At 41.2% G+C, this 24,865-nt stretch overlaps 1 long non-coding RNA gene across 5 annotated transcripts in view; it reads left to right on the top strand.

Moving 5' to 3' along the window:
• Positions 1–24,609, top strand: part of LOC117062362 — a 31,134-nt gene extending 6,525 nt beyond the window's left edge. The window contains exons 2-4 of one of the 5 annotated variants that reach the window (XR_004428330.1): positions 4,982–5,181; positions 5,558–5,698; positions 24,158–24,609. This is a non-coding gene — a long non-coding RNA (uncharacterized LOC117062362). Of the gene's footprint in view, positions 1–4,981; positions 5,182–5,557; positions 5,699–5,883; positions 6,087–6,749; positions 7,547–11,953; positions 12,023–24,067 lie in introns of those variants that run through there. The other 4 variants (XR_004428328.1, XR_004428332.1, XR_004428331.1 and 1 more) reach the window with 4 other exon arrangements.
• The last annotated feature ends 256 nt before the right edge of the window (positions 24,610–24,865 follow it).

Below are 24,865 nucleotides of genomic sequence, written 5' to 3'. Positions count from 1 at the left end.
GAAAGACCTAGGCAATTCAGTCCAGTCTGCAACCATCTGATGGTACCTCTTGACCCAAGGATAGCATGTAGCATATGGAAAAAGAAATGAATGGCTTATCCTTCAAGCAATCTTCTATGAACAATTATTTCTTTTTTAAAAAATGAGCTTCTGATAAGAATAGAGCTGCAGAGTTTGAAGTTATACTATCAGGCAAAAACTTGAGATTCACACAATGTATTGTTCTTGTCAAAGGAAGACTGGATATGCTTTGGCCATAAGCCAAGTAGAGGGTGGGGGCTAATGTCCTCTTTTGCCAGTTTAAGGAGTCTAATCAGGATTGCAGCCAGCATGAAAATTCACTGAACCTCCACCAAGAAGGGGGCCAACAAGAGCAGCGATGATTCCCACAGGAGCTAGTTATGCATCTATTCCAACCTGTGGCAAAGTTCCAAACGTTGTATGTCATAGAGATCACCCTCTAGCATGTTAGCCTAGAAAATGTTCAAAGTAGCTATTACCAATTGCCCACTAAGACCACAAAACATTTAATAAAGCACCCAGGACATTCGAATCCTAATACCAGTTCACCGCTAAAAAATATTGTATGGCCTAACCAAAATGAGCTACACATGATTACCTTCATAAGTCATAAAACGAGAGTGCTATCGTGAGAGAGAAGGGGGAAGACTGTGCTGATGTTTTTAAAAGGTTTGGATATCACTATGAATTGTTATCATTGAAAATAGTTACTTGTCCCTACAAAGTCTTCTGATGATGTGAAAAGAAAGTTCTAAGGAATTCTCATTTGTTTTTTCCCTTCTTGCCCCACTGTCTATAGCTCACTCAGCTTACCCATTAAACCCTGAGGGTCTGTTTCCCTTTTTCCTTCCCACACAAACATCACAGTAACAGTCTGGCCTTCCCAAACCACCACTAGAAATTTCAGCTGAACTGGTCATATATCAGTCAATTCTAGAAGACCAGCTCTGATCCCAAGAAACTGTGACATTGCCTCCATTGGAAGTTACAACCTTCACCTGCCCACCTGGACTCATCCCATAGGGAATTGAAGGAACGTTTCTCCTCTTATTCATCTCAAGCAACAAATCTGGGACAAAATTCAAATTAGCCTTAAGTTCCTTAAGTGGGAAGGATTAGTCTTATAAATTAGTTTATAAATTCCCCCATGACACGTAATAGAGTACTGCATACACTAAAGGAGCTTAACAATAGTTGCTACCATTTGACACTTTCTTTATTCCAGGAGCTGTACCTGAAGCTCTACATAATTGTCTCATGCATACATTTTGTCATTCATTCTAACTCTCCTAAAAAGGTATTATCCCCATTTTTAAGATGGAGAAATGAAGGCTCTGGTAAATGCATTGACTCATCTAAGACAATACAGCTAGTAAGTAGCAGAGTAAACTTTGATCCAAAGACTGATCGGTGCCAAAACCTAAACTCTTTCTACTCTATAGGCTGCCTCCCTGTAAACATTTCATTCCTCCAGTGACCACTGTATCAATGATGGAAGTCATAGGTGGGTCAATGACTTCCCAATATATCACATAAACTACCTAACAAAGCCCAGCAACAATATGGATCTTCAAGTAGTGAATACCATCACAGAAACGTCTTTCTGTCAGAGATTTTATAGATAGGATCACTACTCTGATTGAAAAACTGGACTAGATGATCTCAATATCTAAAATAAAAAAGCAAAGACTGGAGTCATATTCTGATCAACAAGGCCAAAGTTAAATTCCAGGTTCCTTTCATTTCAGAAAATGCCCATTAAGTGCCTCATATATGAGATACTGTGTTTCAGAAGACAGAGACAAAAGAAAAGACACAGTTACCAATATGGGAGAATTATTATTATTTAAGCTAGATATTGAAAAGAAATAAGATTTTAGAAAATTAGGGTAAAAAAAATGGAAAGTTATACCTAGTATAGTAGCAGATGAAGGGAATTGGCGTATTCAAACACAGGAAGGTAAGAAACTATAGAAAAAGTTTAGAGAAATAAAGGTACTTCACAGAATGTAGTGGAAGGGAAGCACTGAAAAGTAAATTGAAGCCAGGCTATAGAGGACTTTGAATGACTAAAAAATCTAGATTTTAGTTGATTGCACTGGAAACCACTGAGACTTTAGAACAAGAGAGTGATTTGTTTATGGCTGTGGCTTAAGTAGATCAATCTGAATCCTCAATAAAATATTAACAAATAGAATCCAATGATATATAAAAAGAATTATACACCATAACCAAGTGGAATTTATTCCAGGTATGCAAGGCTGGTTCAACATTTGAAAAATCAGTGTAATCCAAGGCATCAATAAGCGAAAGAAAAAAAGTCATATGACACTATCAATTGATAAAAAAAAAAAAAAGCAGTTGACAAAATCCAACAACCATTCATGATAAAACTCTCAGCAAATTAGAAATAGAGGGAAACATCATCAACTTCATGAAGAACATCTGCAAAGAACCTACAGCTAATATCATATTTAATAGTGAGAAACTGGATGTTTTCTCCTAAGATGAGGAATAAGGCAAGGATGTTCAATCTCATCACTGTTTTTCAACATCGTACTGGAAGTCCTACCTACTGCAATAAGATAAGGAAATAAAGGGTATACAAATAGGAAGGGAAGAAATGAAACTGCTTTATTCACAGATGTAACGTAAATAGATCAATATGGCACCAAGTATAGGACAGAGTGTGTGGAACTAGTAATTCCTTAAACTCATGCTGGTGTAGAGACCTGCCAGAGCCCACATTAAAAAAATGAAAAACAAACCAACAAGTAAACAAAGCCAAACTCCCAATTTAAATAGCAACCTTGAGCTGAGTTGATGTGGATGCTGAGGCACCTGGGTAGAATGTACAGAATTGTGCTAGATGTCAGGGATCTATCTGTTGTGTTTAGGGCAATTTGATTGCACTCTCCCCACTCCTCAGCCACCCCAAATATTGATTTCTCTTCTGGGTATACGAGGGACATGACATGATAGCTGAAGTTGTGTAGTAGTAAGCTGCTTTATAATGGCAATGTATTGATTTTATCTTCTCCTTGTCTTCTGGAAGGCTCAGCCCAAGCAGCTAACACTAGAAACAAAAATGGCCATAATACAATCTGACATTTCCATATTTCCTTGATGGTTTCCAAGTGAATTTGCCCTTCAATAGCCTTCAAACTAAAGCAGAAAGTTTCAGAGTAATTCAATTGATGAGAATGTAGTTGAGTGCCAATAATGTGTAAAACCCGATAGAGAATAAAAGGAAGTTTAGACAAATATAGTGTGGGGAAAGAGAAAAAGCAGAAGATTTGGAGTTAGTTGAAGCAATCTGAGTTTTGAGTCTTACATCATTACCTTCAGTTGTATGACAAGCAAGTCTCTTAATCTCTGAGCTCTCAGCTTGCCTACTTTTGCAATAAGAATGATAATACTAACCTGAATGCTGTAAGGATGAAATGAGAAAATGTACATGAAGTTGGTTGGCTGCAAATGGCTAAAGAGATGTTCAGTTTGTTTATCCAATTGGTTAAGGCCAGTTGGCAAAGTCTACACATGAAAGCATTAAATATCCAAAGGAGATGAAGAGTACAGGAAGCATAAAGAGCAGAAGTCTGTGGGCTGGAATGAACAACAAAGGCATCCCAAAAGATGTGAGACTCCAGCCAAATCTTAAAGGATTCAGAGTAGAATTCAGAAAGAGGAGGCAGGGAAGAGCGTCACTGTCATAAAGGAGGCGCTCAAAAATAGTTATTAAATGAGTAGGTGAATGAAAGCATACAGAAACACAAGAACAAATTAGAATATCTAAGAAATAGTCTAGAGGCAGTATGTAGACCAGAGTATAAAATTAAAGATAGTCCTTGATGCTGCAGAAATTTTGTTTAAATGAGTTTTCTATGAGTGCCCATATGAACACTAAGGTATTTTCTAAAGATGGGCATTTCTGTTTCAGTAATCTTAGATCACATTGTAGAAATCACACTGTGGCTGGTTTGACACCTGTACTGTACTGTGCTATCTCTTTGACCTATCTATGACCTGCACATTTTGGTGAATACATTTCCTGTAGCCCCAGTGGGACAAGATAGCTCTTGTACCTACTGACATATTTAGACACGTACTATCTTAACGGCCACTGTTCTTTCTTTATAACCACCATATCACCTAGATTGTTAAAGTCAGCTTCCTTCACAAACCACAGTGTAAAAGATTCTCACGGGAAAAAAAAAAAAAAGGTGCCAAGGTATCTTATGACTTTGGTGCTTGTGTTTTCAAAAGGAAAATTTCAGGTAAGAATAGTAAAAGGGACTTAGGAGTAGGGGTTTCAGGGGAAATGCAGAGGGAGAGACAGAGCAGGCAGAAGAGGGGAGCAGCAGAAATGGATAGAAACAACCATACAGATCTGGACTCCAACTTAGGACCCTGTCATTAAATCTCTCTGTGATCTGGGGCAGGTTGTGACATCAGAAAGTTGATAGATGTGATCTCTAAGAATCTTGCCGGATATTCTAGGACTGCAAGTAAAAGAGACACTATTTTCTTTGCTAGGAAAAGGCAAGTCAAGCCCAACTCTTCTTTTCTGGGGCTCTATTATCCTCCTTCCACCCCACCCCAATAACCCAGAGAAGCAACTGGCCCCATCATTCAGAAGGCAATGGATACATTTGGGTTGAATCAGTAGGTCTATTTTTTTTTCCTGTTATTTTCACTCTCCCAAGCTTAAGTGGAATTTCTCATCAAGTTCTAACCCCAGAAACATCATTATGAGTACCACACTTTAAGCCAGACATTGACAAATCAGACTTTGTCCAGAGAAGACTAGCCAGAATGGCAAGGGTTTGAGAATTTTGTCTAATGAGAAATAAATTAGAAAATAAGATGTTCAGGCTAGACAGGAACAGGCTTGGGAGAAGCCCAGCCTCAGCTGAAGCATGGGCAGAGAAAAATCAGTATGTTTGGTGTTACTCCACAGGCAGAAGGAGGGCCACCAGAGGAAGCTCCAGAACAGCAGATGACACTGCCACTAGAAAAACTTGCCCACAATTAGAGCAACCAACGTAGCTCATGGGGCAGTGACCTCCCTGTCTCAGGAAAGGTTCTAGCTCAACAGGCTCCATGCCCATCTGCCAGGAGACCTCAGAAAGTATACAGTCAGCAGGACAAGGGATCGAAGTATCCTTTCCAAGGCCAAGATTCTAGGATTCCACCTCAGAGTGGACTGTGAAACTTGTCAATTGTTGGTCATTTTACTTTCTAACTGTTTTGTTTTGTTGCAACTTGCCTAAGTTCTTGTAAACTGAATCCCGTGCTGTGTGACTGTATGTTACTGCTTTTCCATGGGTCTTCAAGGGAGCAGGGACATCAAAACCTTTGGTTTAAAGTTTCCGTGGTTTCTGTCTCCTCTCCCAAGCAGAAGTCCCACGAGTGTGATCAGGAATAAAACATTTCAGGCACGACATGATCATTATTCCAAGGTTCTGTGAAGCCAATTACCGGCTTTGCAAAGTGAAAAGTGCAACTTTGGATTTTTCTGATCAGAGTATTATAGAGAGGAGCCCACCCTTCTCTTACTATACAGAGAAGAGTAAAACACAGTCACCTTTCCACAGCATCTGAGTGGACCTAACACAGGGCAGTGAAAGTGACGTAGAACCATCTTCAAAGCCTCCAGGAGCACACGTGACCTCAGGTGAGACATCTAGGAGGTGGGGAACAACTCACAGTGGCCTCTGTTTTGACAGTTTCAAGTTTCTTTGCCCACTTTGAGTCCCTTAAATCCTGGCTTTTCTTCCTTAAATTGTTCCCTAATTTGCACCCAAAACATTTCTCTTCAAGAAATCATTAAATTTAACATGAAAATACTATTTCTAATAGGAAATGAACAGAAACAACCTAGCTCTCTGAAGAGGGGTATTTTATTCAACTCTGAACTGCTCACACATTATGCAACTGTGAACAAGGCTCATTTAAAACTCCATGAAGCTTCTAATGTTTTCACCACAAAATATATTAAGTATTGAGGTGCTGGATATGTTGACTAGTTTAATTATTCCACATTGTATTCATAAATCATAACATCATCTTGTTCCCCATAAAATTATACAATTATACATTGTCAACTTGCAAGTAAAACAATAAAATCCAGCCTGACCTGGTGGCTCACATTTCTAATCCTAGCATTTTGGGAGGCCGAGGTGGGAGGATTGCTTGAGCGCAGACATTTGAGACCAGCCTGGGCAACTCCATCTCTACAAAAAAATAAATAATTAGCCAGGCCTGGTGGCATGCACCTGTAGTCCCAGCTATGCGGGAGGCTGAGATAGGTGAAGCACTTGAGCTTAGGAGGTCAAGGCTCCAGTGAGCTGAGATTGCGCCACTGCACTCCAGCCTGGGTGACACAGTAAGACACTGTCTCACATAAATAAGCAGATAATCAATCCATGAAGCAACTATATAAAAATGCCAAGGTGAAAATGGAAAGAGAACTATGCATATTGTAAGGTTGTGACCCCATAAGATATGCATACATATGTACAAATACATAAAAGGAAAAACATTTTAAAGACAAATAGTTAAAACAATATTAGGGGAAACTTATTTGAAGGATACCTTCTTCCCTGTCTCCCCATACACATCTATTTTAAATTTCCATTAAATTCTTAAAATTGTTTGCATAGCAAGTAATAATTTAAACAAATATTTGATTATTTCAGCATTACTTTTTTTTTTTTTTTGGCCAGCATTACCTTTTGGAAGCCGGTTTCCTTCCCCCAGAACACACTCATGTGTAAACTGGGGATGGTTTGGTTCATCTGATTTTTATTTGAAGTTGCCACAGCCTGTTCACTCTGAAGGCTACATACATGGAAGAAACTTCATAATAAAATGACAGTCAGCCTACTGCTTCATTTTCTTAGCCAAGAAAGGATCTAAACCCTTCACATAACAGGAAGGGGCATGCCAGCCCAGGTACTTAAACCAACATTAGCATTCACCAAAAAATACTGGTGCTCCGCACCCCTACTCTCACAGTGCTGTGAGCTTAGGCTTCCTTTAGGATATAGCTAGTGTTCTGTTTCCTATTCAGACCTTCACATCCAGCAGACCCTGCACCCCAGTTCTGCACCTGGAATGGGACTCCCAATTGCCATGTGCCCAGCTGAGTTCCAGTTAGAGTCAAGTTCCCTAGACCCCATCCCTGTCTTCTGGTGTCCACAATTCTAACAAGCAGGCACATGGCCATAGGTGGCCTTCAAGACAGCACTCCTCAACAGTGTTCCTAAGTTATTGTCCCCCTAACTCACCCCACAATATGACTGTTGGTAACACCTTTAAGGAAACCTAAAGAACTTTTACCAATGACCTCAATATTGCAGATCAAGGCCAGGGCATACCTCCCTCTCCCCGACCTCCCTGGAGAAAACAGGGGTCCCAGGCTGTGCACATCCCCCACAGGCCCGATGCCACCTGTTTGGTGTTCCCAAAAGCTTTTTCCAGATGGAGCCACAAAGGCCTTTCTAGTCCCTTAAATCCTAAACCTTAAACATTAACTTTAATTCACCTGGGTTTATACATCGTATCAATTTTACTAGAGTTGTTGAACATTTTGTTATATGGAAAAAGCCACCTCGTGTTGGCCTAATAGACCATCCAGACTAATACTGTCCCTCTGATACCTGTCCCAGCTCTACTCGGCTTAAGACTGGTCCTTCCCCAAACTCCCACCCACACTGGTTCTGCCTCTGCACATGTCTGCTTCCTGTGGGTCACACTCTGAGCAGCAGCCCTAAGTCTCTGATTTGTCTCTAATTAGCCTTGCTGTCTCCCCTTTACTAAACTGAAAGCTCCTTTTGGGAGGGCCTGGGTCAAGGACCAGAGAAACAGGCACTGGATAGGGGCACATAGCAGGTACTCAACTAGGGACTCGTGGAATGAAACTGGAACAGAGACATTACCAAACACCCCGAAAGCCCTGAATAGTCTAATAGGAATGTCATCCCTGAACTCATATGGAACACCCAATTCAAGTAATTTGTCATATAGTGTCTTCCAATTACTGGCTTCTGGAATGTGGCTGGTAGGCATAGTCCCCTTTGCCAGATCTTCTATGCATATCTGAAATATAGTACAAGTCCTCTAACCACAGAGGAATGTTGAAAGTTGAAAATATTATATAGCACATGTTGGCTCTGCCTCTGCCCTCCGGGTACCCACAGCTCCTGGGCACCTACTGCCAGTTGAGACCACATAATCCCAGAGGCACACACTTCCTGAAGGCCACTCTCATGTCTCCCTGGCTCATCCCAGTGTCTCTAGGTCTCCTGCTGCTTTAACAGCCAATGACCCCTTGAGTCTCCTTTCGGGCCTCTTCCTCCAACCGTGGCCATGTTTTCTTGCTTACATATTTCTGAGCAAAAGAGGTAAGAACTCGTCCCAGCCTCCCTCCACATTCCAACAAATGACCATGTAGAACTGAGGAGACCCTTAAGTTGATTTTCCCCTAATTAAAGTGGGACAGACAAAGATGTCCTAAATTCAAGTTGTTCAAGATTCTGGGGGAAACTGCCCCATGTGCATTACACTAGAGGCTCATCCCTCAGCTCTGAACCCCTTCCTGGGTGCAGAAGTGGGGATAGAGACCCAGGGAAGCGTGGGGCCTCCAAGTCACTCAGGTGACTGGCTCCACCCTTGTCATGTGCCTTGAAGGGCCCCCCACAGCTCAGGCACTCAAAGCAGCACACTCCCATCTTTGCAAATATCTGGGAAGCACGTATTTCTAAACAAAGGAAATCTGGAGAGTCAGGCTTGAATGTCTCCAGATGGACACTCATTCCTTGGAAACCTCCTCTCTGCAGCTCAGCCTGAAAGGACGACTTTTCCCCTCAAGAACTTAGCATTCATGAAAAGAAGTTTTCTTCAGAAACTTGAAAGCTATTTCAGTTGCAAAAAAATATGTCCAAAGTTTTCTGCATGTGAATACACAAACATGAAGGTACACACTCATTTGAAAAACTGGGAGGAAAGGCAGCCCAAAGAAAATCTGCATATTGTTAAAAATGTAAATCAAGGCCATCATGATGGCTCATGACTGTAATTCCAGCACTTTGGAAGGCCAAGGTGGAAGGATCGTTTGAGGCCAGAAGTTCAAGGTCAGCCTAGGCAACATAGCAAGACACTATCCCTACAAAAAAAAGACGAAACTTCACCAGGCATGGTGGCATGTGCTAGTAGTCCCAGCTATGTGGGAGGATCGCTTGTGCCCAGGAATTCATGGCTACAGTGAGCTATGATTGTGCCATTGCACTCAAGCCTGGGTGACAGAGCAAGACCTTGTCTATTAAAAAAAATGTAATTCCAATTTCTTCAGGTCTACTTAATATTCAAATTCAGTCTACTTAATATTCGGTGGTATGTATCTTTCAACAAGTTTGTCGCATTCTTCTAAATTGCCAAATTTACTGACATAAATTTGTTTATAATATCCCTTATTATCCCCTTAATAGTGATATCACCTCTCTCATACCTGATACTGATTATGTTTTAAGTTTGGCAAGAGGTTTACCATTTTTCTTGACCTTCTCTCACAACCAGCTTTTGATTTTTTCTATTTATTGGTTCTGTGTAATTTTTTCCCACAAATTTTCACTCTGATCTTTATAATTTCCATTCTTCTCACATTTTTGGGTTTTATTTGCTCTTTTTATTCTGCTTTTTTAAGGTGAAAGCTGAAGTCATGATTGGAGATCTTCTCTAATACAGGCATCTTTCATGCTATAAATTTTCCCCTAAGTACAGCTTTAGCTGCAAAGCACTGTGAAATCCTATATTATCATTTTCTGTTTTAAATACTTTCTAATATATTTTTTCTTTGACCTATGTATTATTTAAAAGTATATTATATGGTTTCCAAATATTTGAAGATTTTTCCAGATCTCTTTATGGATTTTTAACTTAATTCCATTGTGGTCAGAGAACACACTTTGTAGGACTTGAATCCACCTAAATATATTGAGACTTGTTTTATGGCCCAGAATGTGTTCTATCTTCATAAATTTTCTACATGAACTTGACAAAAATGTGCATTCACTTGTTGGGTGGAATGACCTATAAAGTATCAATTTGGTCAAGTTGGTTTATACTGTTGTCCAAGTCTTCTATATTCTTACTGGTTTTCTATTTGTTTGGATTTTTCTATTCCTCCTTGAAGTTCTATCAGTTTTTGCCTCATATATTTCGAAGTGCTGTTATTAGATACATAAATGTTTAGGAATGTTGTCTTCTTGATGAATTGACTCCATTACTATGAAATGACTATCTCTGGTAATATTCATTATTCTGAAATCTATGTTTGACAATATTAGTCCTAAAGTTGGTATATTTTTTTCATCCTTTTAAACCCATTCATATCTTTATATTTAAAATATTTATATCAGTCTTTAAATATGCAGATTAAATATTTGTTGTTAAAATGGGTTTCTTGTGGGCAGTATGTAGTTAGCTGGGTTTTCCATTTTTATGCAATGTGACAATATCTTTTTATTTGGGAGCTTACACCATTTCCACTTAATGTGATTATTGATATGATTGAGTTTAAAGCTACTGTCATGATATTTTCTATTCATCCCATCTGTTTTCTTTTTTTGTCTTCTTTTGGATTATTTATGTTATCTCCTTTGATGGCTTTTTTGCTAGACTCCATGGTGGTTAGAGTTTATAGTATGTATGAAATAAAAAGAAATATGCACATATTAGTCTCTGACCCTGGTTTCTGATGTGGGAACTCCTAAAACCCTTGTAATGTCTTAAGCAATAGGAGTGCTAAGAGCATCTTTTGTTCTAATATTTGGTCTTTGACCCAGGTTCCTGACACAGAGATCCTAAATCCCTTGGAATTGCCTGGGCAATAAGGGCATCTTTTGTTCTAATGAGGTGACCCTTGGTGGGCTCCTGGGTGGGGGCTGGTCACCAGAAAGACCATACCAAGATTAGAAACCTGGAACTTTCAGCCCCATCCCCCATCCTCAGGGAGGGGAGAAGAGTTGAAGATTGAGTGAATAATGAATCATGCCTATGTGATGAAGCCTCCATATAAAGTACAGGCTTTGGAGAGTTCTGGAAGAGTAAACATATCCACTTGCTGGAAGAGTGGCACACCCCAATCCCACAGAGACAGAAAATCCTTCACTTGTGACCCTTCCAGACCTCGCCTTATGTATCTCTTCATCTGGCTGTTCTTCTGTATCTGTTGCAATGCCCTTTGTATACATTTGTAAATGTATACATTTTGTATACATTTACAAATGTATAAATTTTCCTGAGTTCTGTGAGTCATCCTAGCAAATGATAAAACCTGAGGAGGGGATCATGGGACTATCCCTTCTATCTGTAGCCAAGCCAGACAGAAGTTGTGAGTAACCTGGGACCCACTACTTGTGATGGGCATCTGAAGTCAGAGGCAGCATTGTGGGATTGAGACCTCTAACTTCAGGCACACACTGTCATAATTTAATTGAACTATAAGACAGCTAGTTGGTGTCCAAGGGGAATTGGAGAAATGCCTGGTGTGGTGTGTGATTAAAATGGGTTTCTTGTGGACAGAAACCCATACACACACATACATCTGGTGTTAGAAGTGTTATGACTATACAGAAGGAAACATTTGTTTTTACTATGCAGTATGCTTCTTCACTTTCAAGGGTTAATATACTACTTCACATATAGTAAAAGAACCCTACAACAGCATACTTATATTTCTTCCCTTCCTCCCTCCTGTCCTTTGTGCTATTGACATACATTTCACTTCTACGGATGTTATAAAACACAGTATACTTAATTTTTGCTTTAAAAGTCTACTGCCTTTCAAAGAAATCTAAATAAGAAAGAAAAAGTCTATACATTTACCCATGTAGTTACTGTTTCTGCCACTCTTTACTCCTTTCTGTAGATCCAGGATTACTCTGGTATCATTTACGTCCTGCTTGAAGAATTTCCTTTTAACATTTCTTAGAGTGCAAGTATGTTGATGATGAATTTTTTCATCTTTTTGAGGTCTGATAATATTTTATTTTGCAAATGTTTTTGAAGAATATTGTTACTGGGTAAAGAGTTGTAGGTCCACATTTTTTTTTTTTCATTACTTTAAAGATGTTGCTCCACTGTCTTTTCATTTATGTTGTTTTCAATGAGCATTCTGTTATTCTTATCTTTATCTTTTTTCCCTGGTTGCCCAGTTGATTTTCCCTTTATCAGGAGTGTTAAGCAATTTTATTATAATGAGCGTTGGCTTAGTTTTGTGTTTGTTGTTCTTTGTTCGTTGGGTTTCAGTGGATTTATAGTTTTTATCAAATTTGGAAATTTGTTAGTTATAATGTCTTTTATTTTTTATGTTCCTCCCTCTCTCCTCTCCTTTGGGATACCAAAAGCATGTATAATTGATCACTTGAAGTTGTCTCAAGTTCACTTGTGCTCTGTTCATTTTTCCTGTTTCTTTTTTTTTTTTTTTTTTTTTTTTTTTGAGAAACAGGGTCTCACCATGTTGCCCAGGCTGGAGTGTAGTGGTTATTCACAGGTATGGTCCCACTACTCATCAGCATAGGAGTCTTGACCTTCTCCATTTCCAACCTGGGCCACTTCACCCCTTCTTAGGCAAACTAATGGTCCCCCACTTCTGGGAGGTTACCATATCAATGCCAATCTTAGTGCAAACACTGAGTCGGCATAGTATAGCCCAGAACTCCTGGGCTCACATGATCCTCCCACCTCAGCCTCCCTAGTAGCTGGGACTACCGGTGCTGTGCTCGCTCTCTGTTTCATTTTAAATTGTTTCTATTACTGTGCCTCAGAAGTTTATTAATCTGTTCTGCTGTAATTTATAATTTGCCATTATTTCCATCTAGTATTTTTTTTATTTCAGACATTATAGTTTTTACTTCTGTAAGTTCAACTTAGGTCTTCCATTTCTCTACTTATTATGCTCAATCTTTCCTCCAGCCTTTTGAACATATGAGATATAGTTACAATAATTGTTTTAACCTTTGTCTTCTAATTATTATCTCTGTCATTTCTTGGTTAGTTTCAATTGACTGACCTTTCTCCTCATTTGGGTTGTATTTTTGTTTCTTTACATGCCTTGGAATTTTGAATGGATGCCAGACATTGTGAATTTTATCTTGTTGAGTGGTGAATATTTTTACATTTCTATAAGTATTCTTAAGCATTTTTCTTTTTTTTTGAATACCATTATTTGGAAACCCTGATTCTTCCAGATCTTGCTTTTATACATAAGAGCAGCATTTAGTCTAGGGTTCATTTTCCCCATATAGCAAGGAAAGACCTTTCTCAGTCTACCCAATACTTTGCATGTTTTGAGGACTTCCAGGCTGGTATTGGGATTAAGCACTTTGCTCATCTCTGTGTGATCTCGGGCCACGGTTCCCTCTTGTCCTTTCCGGTGCCCCAGGTAGTAGTTTCTCACGTGCATGCACTGAGCAGTACTCAGCAGAACACTTGAGGATGACCCTCTGTGGATATCTAGAGTTCTGTCTGTATAACTGTCTCCTCTTCTATTCTCCATTCTGCAAAGTCCAGCCATCTTAGCTTCCCCAGATTCCTAACTCCACCTACTTCACTCAGGAAGACTTGTGGTCAGTTCCTGAGTTCCTCCTTCCTAATCTGCAGCCTGAAATTTCTCTCCAGACAGTAAAGTATGGAAACTGTAGGACTCCTCTTGCTTTTTTTGTCTTTCAGGGATTACTTTCCTTTGTTGCCTCATACCCAAAGTCTTGAGAGCCATTGTTTCATACACTTTGTCTGTTTCTTTGTGTGTGGTGGTGGTGGTGGTGTTTCAGGTAAGAGGATCGATCAGTTCAGTCCCTGTTATTTCATATTGAGCAGAAGTGGAAGTCAGGACTGTTGATGTCATTTTAATATCTGTGACAGTGGTAGCCATACCAGAGTGAAAAATACAGAGGAGAAATATAACAAGATTGTATTTGCTCCTTAATCAGATGATAAAAGTGATTTGTAAGGGTATAAAGAGCCAGGAGCAAAATACATGTAAATATTAATACTTTAGAAAGTCAAAGAAAGAAACTTTAACTGAAAGAGTAGCAGAGTTTGTTGTAATATTGGTGAGGTAATAGTTACCAAAATTCAGGCGATGTGTTATCTAATACTGACTATAGAAGAGGGGCTTACAGTGCCTATTTGGAGGTCAGAGACCTGAGCCTGCTGCAGTGTCTTGGGCAAGAGTCAGGCTTTGTGCCCTGGCCAGGATCTTCTCTGGTTAATAAATTCAGAACATTTTTGTCAAAAGTCCCAAGTCACTCAAGTTGAGACGACACAGTTGTTTTCTTATTGAATAAGTCCCTTTCTAATCCTAAGAGATTTACATTTAAGTATAGAAATGATAAATCTATCTAAAAGTAACATGTTAAATTTTAAGAATACATATAAATTTAATATTTGAACCCATATCATGTTTAAGAGAATTTTCAAATTAGAGTATCAAACAAATTAGACTTGTGATTCTAATCTAGGATTTCTATTACTTTTAGTCTTATACTTTTAAATTAAAAATTACAGGCTGGGAGCAGTGGCTTATGCCTGTAATCCCAGTACTTTGGGAGGCCAAGGTGGGTGAATCACGAGGCCAGGAGTCTGGCAAAAATGGTGAAATCCTGTCTCTACTAAAAATACAAAAAAAATTAGCCGGGAGTGGTGGCATGGGCCCGTAATCCCAGCTACTCTGGAGGCTGAGGCAGAGAATTGCTTAAACCTGGAGGGGCGGAGGTTGCAGTGAGCCAAGATCGTACCACTGCACTCCAGCCTGGGCGACAGAACGAGACTTTGTCTCAAAAAAAAAAAAAAAAAAAAAAAAAAAATTACAATAGGCTTTAAGTTTACAAAGAATACTGAAAGCTGGCCAAGTGTGGTGTCTCACACCTTTAATCCCAGCATTTTGGGAGTCCGAGGCAAGAAGATTGCTTGAGCCCAGCAGTTCAAGACCAACCTGGGCAACATCACAAGACCATGTCTCTAAAAAAAACATTTTTTAGCATGGTCCCAGCTACTCAGGAGGCTGAGGTGAGAAGACCACTTGAGCCCAGGGGGTTGAGGCTGCAATGAACTGTGATTGCACCACTGTACTCCAGCCTGGGTGATAGGGCAAGACTCTGTCTCAAAACAAAAAAAAAGAACAACAAAAGAATACTGAAAGTTACTCTCTCTCTCTCTATATATATATATACACACACACACATACACACACACATATACATACACATACATATATATACACACACAAATATATGTTTCATATATTTTTGAAAATTATGAAATAGTTTAGAAGATAATGTTAATTACACAGTTGAAACTCTTAAAAAATAAAAATTAGGATACATGGAATTTCAAAGGCAGTTTGGACGTTTTAGGTGCCCCTTTAACATGATTCGAAATATTCACTAGATTAAAAAATAGAATGAAATCTGTGGGTTAAACTTAAAAGCTTAAGCCATATGCCGTGGTGTGCACCTGTAGTCCAGCTCCCTGCCCCTCCAGCTACTTGGGAGGCTGAGATGGGAGGAACACCTGAGTACAGGAGTTGGAGGCCAGCATGGGCAACATAGTGAGACCCCCATCTCCAAAAATATATATTAATAAATAATTTTTAAAGGATGTGTAACTTTTGAAAAGCTTATGGGAAAATTAGTTTTCAATTTAAAACATTCACATAAAATTTAAAACGAAAGTAGAACCTGAATAGTCTTTTATATGTCAGTGCTCCCCTGCTTTCCTCAGAATACCAAACACTGCTCATTGACAGAAAGAGCCCCAGGCCTCTAAGCACAATGTGAAACCGATTGCTCTAAGCTGTGGTCAGTCACCGAAAGGTAACTCTGAACCAGGCACTGTCATTTACAGATTTGCTCACTGAATTATCACAACAGCTCTCTGCCACAGGGATTAGTTTTAGTCCTAGTTTTACCAGTGAAGCAACTAAGGCTCCCAGTCAGGATATGGCAAAGCTTTAGTTTACTTAAAGCGAAGTTCACTCCATGAACTTCGTGGAGTTCACGAAGTCCATGCTCTCAGTCACTATGCCATGTACAGTGTAATCCCTCTGCATTTCGTTTTTTTCACTTTTTCAAAGAGTATTACAGCAACAACATAGAGGATGGATTGATGAGAAGATAGAGCCAGGAGACTAGGTGGGAACAGTGGCCCTCTCCATGTGATGTAAGAAGGGCATGGTCTATGACTATTGCTGGAGTTGGAGAAAGAGGACAGGCCTGATAAGAAAGTTGGGAGAGGGCTATTTGGGAGGTGGCCATTAGACTAGCTGAGAGAACGGCGACTCTAGGTTACTCCAGGGAGTTGGGTGGGGACCCTGCAGAGGGCAGTGGGGGCTTAGGTGGAGAGAAGGGGAAGGTTTAGGAGGAGGAGGGTTGGGGGTTGAATCTGAGTGTCTGCAGAAGCAGTCAGGGAGCAGCTAGACATGGGAGTCTGAAGGTTAGGACAAAGATTGGTTTTCAAAAACTGGAGAGGCAAAATATGTATTGGCACTCATAGCACTAGGAAAAGAATGTTGTTAATCCAATTCAACCCATAACTACTTTTTGGCTAAAGGAAAGATTTGGTTTTGGATTTGTTTGCTAATTTTTACATATCTAAGTCTCTAACGGCTAACATGGAATCAATGTGTGAACTAAAGCTGCCTTTTACAAATACTCCAAAGAGAACACATCAGAGGCAACTACTGTATATACAACTGTATCCAAAAAGCAGCAAGGCCTCATTACTCAGGGGACAGAAACAGAGCATTCCCCAAACCAACTGTGGGCAATGCCTATGCTATGTGCAAGAGGAGACCAAAGAGAGACCTAGTACCTGCCTTCAAGGGGCTACCAACATCCCTTTGTTCCCGGCATTCAGGTATCTACCATCCACAAGCAGGCTAAGTAGGTCAGTCCAATCTGTATTAATGAGTTCTGAAGCATCTTCCATAATTTAGGATCTGGTCTTGCCTTGAAGTTGCCAGGTTCTAGAAACTTTGTTATTTCTACTTTTGTTCACTTGGATCATCAAAGGGATAGAACACATAATCATTTTTCCATTGTATTAGCAGGACACATCCCAGTTGCTGAGAAGTAGTAATTGAGTTTATCAAATACAATTACCTCCACTCAGTCCACCTCTTCCTCAGTTTGCCTTTCTTAATCAGGGAGAACTAACTCTACCTCTCACAAAGGACCCTTGCATATTTGAATGGCTTCCCAGGAGTCTTTGAGTGGCATATAATTACACTTAATTTAATTTTTTTGTCATTAGTCCCAGAGGCTTTGATCCAAGGTCTCTGTTATTCTGATATAAGGAAAATAAAGCTCCACCTAAAATTAAATATTTGCCTTTGCATTCGGTTTGCTGTTCATTGTACAAGTAATCTTCTGTTAGAATCTTTGGTTTCCAGCGGCCATTTCTGGGCTTGGCATATTCTCCAGTTTCTTGTGTTTCCCCATCAGTTGTCAGGTCACCAGGAGCCTGAGCAAACTCAGGTTTCTTGAAAACTTCTAGATCAAGGCCTCAGGAGGTGACAAAGAAGGGACTCTTACATCTCTCTTGTTTTCCATGCAAGGCCAGAAATCCTCAGACCTTGAGCATTTGGGAATGGGGTGCTTCTGTTGAAGATGCAAATTGGTAGAGAAAAAATAAAGCTCTTGCCCATTTGGTTTCAGGCAACGTACCTAAAGTAAATCACAATCCAGCCCACCTTCCATTTGTAAACCACCGTTCATTAGGTATTTACAGCGTGAGAGCATAGTGTACCTGTCCTGAAGGACCTAACGGTATTATAGAAGAAAGAAACTAGTAAAGCAGTCAGTAATAGTAGGAGGTCAAATAGAATACAGACTGTCACAGATGCAAAAAAATATACACAGAGGGGCTTCAGAAAGAGAAATAAACTTACCAGGCCATTCCTCTTCAGCTTTTGGGCAAAACCCCTCTTTCCTTGGTGGCAAAGCCAAGCATCACGTTGTCCTCAACTCTTCATTGTCACTTTTCTTTAGGGACTGCCTAGACTTTCCAAACTTAGATTGAGGGATTTATTATCCAGACCAACTGACTTCCTTTTCACCCTAATTCCTGGCACCATCTTGGGAGAATTATTTATCATGTAAATGATACTGAACATCCTAGTCTCCAGGTTCTTAACAGTCTCAACTCCAGTGACTCCTGCCTTTCTATACTGGGCTGCCTATCCTCCTGGTCATACCTTCTATCTCAACACCAACAAGAACTACCTCATCATTCAAGTCTTCATCTCAATTGCACACCAGATCAGAGCCTCTCATCCCTTCAACTCTCACTCATGTCCTCCCACTACACTTAGTCTCTGGCCTCACACCTTGACCTCTGAGCTCCTGACTCTACCTGGCTCTCCATATCTACCTGTACATCCTGACTTCACTTCCTCATCCAGCCAAGACCTTACCGGGTTTCACTTCAATTGTTCTATTGGCAGCCACCTTGGCACTGTCATCTTCTTGTCTATCATATCTACCCCCAATAAACTCCGAATCCTGGATTGATCGAAATATCCTCCCTCTAGACAAGGGTTACTTTTTGGGCTGCTGGAGAAAATCTCACCACGGGGAAGAATGATGTCCCACAGAATTTATGGCATCAGCTGTACCATCAACACTCCTGGCTGCTCAATTGTCTCCTCAGGGACTCTTCTAAACATGTATGTTTTTCCTCAAGTTTCCCAAGCCAGTTTCCCTTCTCTCTCTTAGTTGTCCCTAATTCTTACTTTACAGAAACGTAAATAAAAATGTCCCAACTCCCTGCCCCTCCACCACCACCCCCTAGAAATCTTAACTCCATATGTCCTTCAACGTACCCCTCCTCAGAGGAAGGGACATCTGGATGTTCAGATGTATCTGTTGTCACTGACTCCTCAAGGACCTGGCTCCCTCAGCAACAAGTTCTCTTCAATGACTGTCAACCTCTGGATTCCCACTGGATTCTTCACTTCTTCCTGTAAACAAGCTCATGCCTCTTCTTTCTTTAAGAAGTCTTGGCCAGGCACAGTAGCCCAACGTCTGTAATCCCAGCATTTTGAGAGGCCAAGACAGGAGGATTGCTTGAGCCCAGGAATTTGAGACCAGCCTGAGCAATATGATGAAACCCCATCTCTACAAAAAAAAAAAAAATGCAAATATTCGCCAGGTGTGGTGGTGCATGCCTGTAGTCTCAGCTACTCAGGAGGCTGAGGTGGGAGGATCACATGAGCCCAGGAGGTTAAGGCTGCAGTGACCTATTATTGTACCACTACACTCCAGCCTGGGTAACGGAGTGAGACCCTGTCCCCCCCACCCCCACCCCCAAAAAAAAAGAAAAAAGAAAAAAAAAGTTCTCCTTCAACCCACCATCTTTTCCTGCTGTCACCATAGAGCACACCCTTCTTTCATAGCCAAGTTCATGGGACACGTGGTCTACAGTTTCAGCCTCCACTTTCTCACCTACATTTCCTCCCCAAGGTGAGCACCACCAATGCAGCTTCTACTCTTCTCAGCTGCCAAAAGTGCCTAGTCCACGTCTACATTTAGATGTCTAATGGATGGCTCAAACTCAACATGTCCAAATCTAAACTTCTGATCTTTGAACCCAAACCTTTTTCACCCATAGTCTTCACCACTTCCGTTGAGGACAAAGCCATCCTTCTAGTTGCTCATGCTAAGAAAGACAAAATAATACTTTTCTTCTTTTTTTTTTTTTTTGGCCCTCCACATCCCAATCTATCAGGAATTCTTATGGCTCTGCCTTCAAAGTATAGCCAAAATTTGACCACTTCTATGTGCTCAGCACACAGAGTTGCTGAAATCAAATTTGGCCACCTCCCTGCCACCACCCTGATCCAAGCTGCCTGGATTCCTACAGCAGCAGGTCTCCCTGTGTGACCCCACCCTCCCTACAGCCTATTTTCAACACAGTAGCCAGACCATAATTTAGACCATGTCATTCCTTGCCTCAAAACTCTCCATAGGCCCCCCAAAGCCAAATTCCTTCCATAGCCTACCAGGTTCTGGAATATTTGCCTCTACTTTGCCCTTACCTCCCTGAGTTTATCTCCTGATACTCTCCCTCACTCACTCCACCCCAGCTGGCTTCCTCTGTAGAGTTTTTAGAACATGCCAGGCATAGCTCACCTTAAGGCCTTTTTAATGGCTATGCTTTCTCTAAAATGCTTTTTCCAGATATTTACATGGTCAACCCCTCACCATTTTCAAGTATTTGCTCAAATGTAACCTCATGACCACCATATTTAAAATTGAAACCCCTGCCCAACATTCCTGATTTCCCTCAAGGATGTTCTACATTTTTTAATTGGTAGCTCTTACCTATAGATATAGTATAAATGTGCATCTAACATGCTATAAGTATACTTGTTTGTTGCATTCATTCTTTGTTAGCTATCTTCCCTCTCTAGAATGGAATTATTCACTTGGATAGCCTAAGCTCCAAGAACAGTACCTGGCATATAGTAGATATATATAGCACTTATATATAGATATGTGTACTGTGTATAGTATATATAAAATATATATACTATATATGACATATATATTATATATATAATGACATAACTATATAATATATATTATATATGCAGATAGTAGGCACTTTATATAGTAGGCACTCATATATACATACTATATCTATATGGAAAATAAACTGAATTGCCAAGGTCCCCAGTGACCTGTTGAACCCAAAAGAAACTTTCCAGTCCTCACCTTACTGGATATCCCTGCAATTCTGACACTGCTAACCACTGCATCTTCCTTGAACCTCTCTCCTCTAATTTTCTTTCTCTGTCTCAGGCCACTCCTCCCTTGTCTCTTCTGTAGGTCTCTTTAAGTATTGAGTACCGTCAGCTACATCTTAAATCCTCCCTTGTTCTTCACATTCTAAAAACAAAACACAACAACAACAACAACAACAAAACCCATACCCAAGGTGTCATTGCCACCTGAACACTGAACAACTCTAAAATAGATGCCTCCACACAGACCTCTCTCAAGTGTCAGACCTAGCCAACCAGCTGATTATCAGACAGTCGCAAATTTAACATAGCCAAGCCAGCTCCTTGTGCAGAGCTTGCTTTTTCAGTGAGCACCGTTCACCCAGTTGGCCAAGCCAGAAACCCAGGAGTGGTCCTCGGCCATTTCCTCTCTCTGACCCTCCACATCTGATTGATCACCAATCCCCTCATCACTGCCACCTCCTGATCACCTTTTATCTGAACTGCCATCACGGCCTCCTCCAGTTTCTCTGCTTCTGATCTCACCCTTGAAGGCCATCCTACAGGTGTTTCAACTCCCTTGCCTCTCAGTCATCTACAGGGAAAATCTAAACTCCCCTTGGGCAGGGATGCCAGGCCCTTCAAACAGGCCCTCTAGGTCAGCCTCATCTCCAGCCACTGCCCTTCTTCCTCCAAGAGTCCTGGACCACGTGCCCTCTCTCCTGAGGGTGCCTCCATGCCCTTGTGGGTGCTTCTCCCTCTGATGGTCAAGTCCCTTCAGTGCCTGTTTGTCTCTACATATCTCACCCTTCGAAGCTCAGATGCCATGTCCTCTAAAGCCACTTTTTCAAGTCACCCGAAGCATCCCACCTAGGTGCCCACCACATTTTGTACATACCTCCACCATGGCAACGACCATGTGGTCTTCTAATTTTAATAAACCTTCTCTATTGGCTCCCCATGTTGGCTGTGATGGTCAAGTATTAATAAGGAAAAGGGCTTCATAAGCTATAAAACCTCAAACAGATGTTTGTCACTGAGGGAAGCAGGAACCAATAGGGAGACATACAAAGAAACAATTACAATGAGGTTATTACTTTTGTGAAGCGATAGATATGGAAATTGAGGCTCAGAGACCCTATGCAACTTCAACAAGAAGCCAGGAACAAAAAGCAAGGCTTGGATCTAAGCATCCTGGTGACTAAGGAGTATCACAGTCAGGGTTCAAGTTCAGAAAGTAGAATCTACTCTTGTTTGTTGGCTTTTTAAGCTAAAAGGCCATAACAGAGAATTCGATGCCTACAGAATGAGTTATGAACATGGCAGGAGAAGAGGGCTCTAGACTGGGCCATCAGAAGTGACATTCAGAACCGTGCCACCTAACTCACCCACCAGGGGAGATGCCCTTTACTATAATCAAGAAGGCAGAGAATCAAAGCTCAGCACACAGAATTTAAAATCAAGAACACACTGCTAAATTTCCAATCCCAGGGTCAGGGAGGCATTACACCCCTGTTGATGTGCCATGACACCTATGAAGCTAACAGCTGGACATGGAGTCACCACTGCAGCAACGTTCATACCTCAGAGCTGTGCTGGCCACCAGCAAGAGCCAGCATAGCATGAAGATGGCCTCTGCTCCACGCCCACCTTCTAGAGATCTCATTGGTGCATCTGTTGGTGGAAACTGATTTAAATCTAGAATACTAGGAGCAAGGGAATCTAGGAAATGCCGTTTTCAATTTTCTAGCCTCTCAGATACAAGAAGACATAAGAGCTTGAAATGGATGCCAAGTGTGGGTCCACAGCAGTCCCATGCAGCACAAGATGGAAATACCCTAAGTGACGTGCATCTTACCATGGCAACATACCCCAGCAGAAGACAAAAGTTTTATGTGTTGTTCTAGAACAAAGAGCTAAGAGACATTTCAGTTCCTGGGGAAAAGATAAAGATTTTCCTAATATGAATTGCTGAAAAATTTCTTATGGAGGTGCGGAGGACCTTCCATAGTGGACATTGTGTAATGCTCAATGAAACATACATTGTTTATCTTTAACATAAGTTTCATAGCAGACACAGAAGGAGAATTCGCACACTGGTTCTTGAAGTGACTTTTAAAAAGGCAACAGCATAATATGGACCTGGAATCAGGGACCTCACTTGTCCCCATATCTGCCATTAGTTTGACTCCTGGGTTGGTCATGTTCAAACTGCGCCGCTTAGAGTCTGTGAGTTCCATGAGGGAGCGTGGGGGTTGGGCAGGTGAGAAGAGGGCATGCTGAGCCGTCCTCTAGGCCCCTTCTACCAAAACAGCCAGAGCTGTATCCGTTTTATCTGAAGTCCACATAAATTTTCCTTTTAAAAAAAGGGCTTCATTGCTTTTCAAAATATTTGAAAATTATTTGACCATCTCTCTTTTTTGATATAAGATCCTGTGGCAGCATATGGAGATTATTGCTCTTAAAAGTCTTTGTTTTTGGTAGAGACAGAATCTCACTACCATTTCCCAGGCTGGTCTTCAACTTCTGGCCTCAAACGATCCTCCCTGCTCAGCCTCCCAAAGTAATGGGATTACAGGTGTGAGTCACTGTACCTGGCCTAAGTCATTTATTAAAACTAGCTCTGGTCGGCCTGGTAGGCCAGTGTGAAACCTGGTAGGAGCTACAGAACAGTGTGAGGTTCTACACTGGCCTATAAGATCAGAATTCTGTTCAGCTGATCCAGACTGATCTAAAAACTTATGAGTGGCTCAAAATAGCCAGTTTTATGGCTGCCTTGTCCAGACAGCAAATTCTGTGCTTTTTTTCTCCACCATATCCCACAAAACCCAGCTCCAGGCTGGGACCATGGCACAAAATCAATCAGAATGCCAGGATACAAAAGAAGCTTAGAGATCCTCTGGCCCAGTATTTTCATTTCACAGGTGAGAAAACTGAAGTCTGGAGGGAGCAGGGGACTCAGCTCTTCTGTAGGCTCTTATACCTATCTTCTCTTGCCAGTTCCATATTTAATCAACATTTCGCCTGCACCTGCAGCTGCCTTAGAATTAAAATGCACACCTCATAATGCCAGCAGTGTTCTCCTCAGGGGTGCTGAGCACTGACGAGAGATTGGTGATTCCAGCAAATAAATATCTCCATCAATCATAGGAGCAGCTGTCTGAAAGGCCCAAACTGAAGGGAAGAAACTTGCTGCCTTTTGTTCTTCCCAGAAAATTTCCTACCTTCTGTTTTCTCTCTCCCCTCCTTCTTGACCAGAATTTCTGGTCTCTACTTCCCAAATGAAGCCTGCCAAATGGAGCTAAGTTCTCAACCTACCCTCAAAACAGCTGAGTCCTGGCTTTGCAGGGAGAAGAACGGCAGCCCCTGGTGAAGCAAAATCCAGCCAAAGACACAGCTCATTCTGGCCAGGGATCTTTTTACATAGGCCAGGGTCAGAGCTCGGCAGAGAGCCAGGCCAGCTGGCCCATTTATGAAACTGATCGACAGCTAGAGGCTGAGTCGGGATGCAGGCTCAAGGTAAAGACTGCCTTCTGAGAGCACGAGGAAACCAGAATGGTGAGGAGCATTTGTCGGAGGATTCCTATCTGACTGTGGGCTGCACTCTCCTTCCCACCTGTCACTGCTTATGTGTGGCCAAATGAACACAGTCACCCCATGTAGAGTACTTTTGAAGCTAAACTTTCTGCCCAGACCTGGCCTTCTGTGGTCTTCCCTGATTCTCCATGGTACCACCATTCCCCTAGTCTCTGAGGCCTGAAGTCAGGCAAGCCCTGTTGATTCTTCTACAGGAGGGTTTTACATCTGTCCCCTGGGCACCTCTCTCAGTCTCACACATCTTCCTCTCTGGCCCAGAACTTACAATCATCTCCTAAACGGGCCCCTGCAGCCTGACATACACAAAAGCCACAGTAATCATCCTAACGCGACTTTGCATGTGATCCTTCCTCATAAATTTGCAATGTTCCACAAAATAATGAGCTGGGACTTCAAGGCCTTGTATAATTGGATCTTTTACCAAGTTTCCAGGCTCATGTCCCCATTACGAGTGCACTT

Source organism: Trachypithecus francoisi, unplaced genomic scaffold (assembly GCF_009764315.1).
Source record: "Trachypithecus francoisi isolate TF-2019V2 unplaced genomic scaffold, Tfra_2.0 Lachesis_group17, whole genome shotgun sequence".
In the NCBI taxonomy this organism is placed as follows: Eukaryota; Metazoa; Chordata; class Mammalia; order Primates; family Cercopithecidae; genus Trachypithecus; species Trachypithecus francoisi.
The sequence above is the reverse complement of the archived record's forward strand: the minus strand, read 5'-3'. Positions and strand labels throughout refer to the sequence as shown.